The sequence below is a fragment of the Palaemon carinicauda genome, chromosome 16, assembly GCF_036898095.1.
Source record: "Palaemon carinicauda isolate YSFRI2023 chromosome 16, ASM3689809v2, whole genome shotgun sequence".
NCBI classification, from domain to species: Eukaryota; Metazoa; Arthropoda; class Malacostraca; order Decapoda; family Palaemonidae; genus Palaemon; species Palaemon carinicauda.
The window spans coordinates 72,340,025-72,342,524 of record NC_090740.1 but is presented as its reverse complement, the minus strand read 5'-3'; the positions used below and the strand labels follow the sequence as shown (position 1 = coordinate 72,342,524).

The 2,500-nt window shown below is 34.0% G+C and overlaps 1 protein-coding gene across 2 annotated transcripts in view; it reads right to left on the bottom strand.

The window, feature by feature from the left end:
- LOC137655771 (A-type potassium channel modulatory protein KCNIP2-like) overlaps positions 1–2,500 on the bottom strand; it is a 1,424,523-nt gene that overhangs the window by 1,254,860 nt on the left and 167,163 nt on the right. The window lies entirely within an intron of this gene.

Genomic DNA, 2,500 nt, shown 5'->3' with positions numbered 1-2,500 from the left:
CATGATACAAACAGGGTGTAGTGAACCACCATCAACAGCAACAAACCCCTTAGCAGTATATGGCATGTAAACCTTATCAACAGGTCTGGAACAGACACTGGAATTAACACGCTTCTGTCAAAAACGTGGTCATTTATAGTGTTAGCCTTTACTGGTAGCACACAGTTTTAGCTTCTTTCCTTTTCAACTTTAAACATTCAGACACCGGATGACCTGGTTTCTTACAATAATTACATACTACAGAATGCTATCAACAGAATTGTTATTACAACTGTTGCTTTGAGACTTAACATGTGAATCAGAATTAGACCTTTGATCTACATCATTAGTATTAGTATGCTTCTCTGTATCCCTATAGTCTTTTGAGCCAGTACATAATCATCAGCACTTACAGCTGTTTCATGAAGGGTAGATAACTTTCTCTTATTTAAGTAAACCTTAATGTTGTCACTAACACGATTCTTAAACTGTCCAATCAAAATAATTTCTCCACATTTATCAAAACCCTCTTTACACTCTGCTGCTTAACACCATTTATCAAACCAATCTGATTGCTCTCAACTAAATTCTACATATGTCTGCTTACCTTGTTATCTCCAACTCCTAAACGTCATCCTATAAGCTTCGGGAGTTAATTCATAAGCAAGTAAAATAGCATTTTTCAAGAATTCATAATCATCTACTCTATCTTTAGGAATAGAAGCATAAACTTTTTATGCACCTACCACACACAACTTCTGATAATATATAAGCCCAATTATCTGCTGGCACATACATTTCTTAGCTTTTCTATCAAAACAAACAAACTATTCATCTAAATCCTTCTCATTAAAAGGAGTCACAACTCTATCTTGGCTAGAAATATCTGACCAAGATTTATCAGTATCAATAGAACCAGCTTGTTTAATTTTTCAAGTTCCAACTCTTTTTGAACATTAAGCTCATGAAGCCTCATCTGAGCTTACCTATCTTTAGCTCTCTCTACTGACTATTTCATTGACAAGATTAATTTATTCACTTTGAAGAAAATATCTGCTTGTTTCTGTGAAAATTTACTTAGGCAATAATGCGTGTGTGTTTATATACATATATATATATATATATATATATATATATATATATATATAAGGTAAAACCTAATGAATGGGAGCTAGGAGTGTTGGTGAAAATGGCAAAAAAAAGGAGATCTGGTTTATTGCAGTATCAACAAAGGTTGTTATGAAAATATATGATATGCATATTCTAAAGAGACTAGAGAGAAAAATTGATAAAAAAAAAAAAACTGAGACATGAACAAGTAGGATTTAGAAAAGATAGAAGTTGTTTAGACCAAATTTTCATTTTAAGACACGTTGAACAGCAATGCGTAGTATATAGAAATCAACTTTAGATGGCATGTGGGGACAATAAAAAAGCCTTTGATAGTGTGCACCGGCTAATTCTATGGAGAGTCCTGCGTTATTGTGTAGTTCCTATTAGATATGTAAATTAAATTAGGTCGGTTCACGAGCTTAGCAAGGTCAAAGTTAATGTCAGTGGAGTCCTATTTACAGTGAACAATGGAATACTCCAAGGGAATGTGTTATTGCATATAAAATGTTGTTTATTGTCCTTAGGAATTTTGTAATACATAGAACAGATTGCGATGGTGGCGAAGGATTAAACTTGATTGGTAATAGGACATTAGCTGACCTAGAGTATGCTGGTGACGCTGTCCTTATTAGCAAATCACCACAGGATTTGCAATGCTTGCTTACTAGAATGCGTGAAATATCACATGAGGTTGGGGTCAAGATAAATAGAAGAAAGACTAATATGATGAGAACGGAATATGAGGTAGAATCAATTAAATATTTAGGAACTATGATCTTTAATACGGGGTCTTTAGAATTGGAGTTTAATGAAAGAATGAAAAACCAAATCAGACAATGACTAGGTTATGTATAGTATTTAATTCATATCCCACGAAACTACATAATCAAAATGAGTGATGGTTTTGACAATGAAACAATATCTAACAGACTTTGTAGATTTGAGAACAAAGCCCACAGAAGAATATTGTGAGTTAAATGCCAGGACAGTATTAGAAATGAAATTAAAAGAAAGACTACTCTAGTGTCATATGTGGATAATATTATGGTGAGGGGTAGATGTAGATGGTTTGGGCATGCTCTTCGCACTTCCCACGAGAGATTAATTCTCCAAACTTATAATTGGGCTCCACAAGGCACTAGAAGAGTTGGAAGACTCATGCCTACTTGGCTGAGGACTATGAAGTAGGAAGTAGGAGATGATCAGTCGATTTATTGAAATAAAAGTCCAAAATAGAGACTATTGGTGAAATCTAACCAAGACCCTTTGCGTCAATAAGCGCAGGAGGAGATGATGATGATAATGCATTGTATCATCCTAAAATACATTTTGATAAGTGAACATAAACACCAATATAAAAGATGATAAGATGGCACACTAATACATAGCAAACAGTAGACGGAAAATA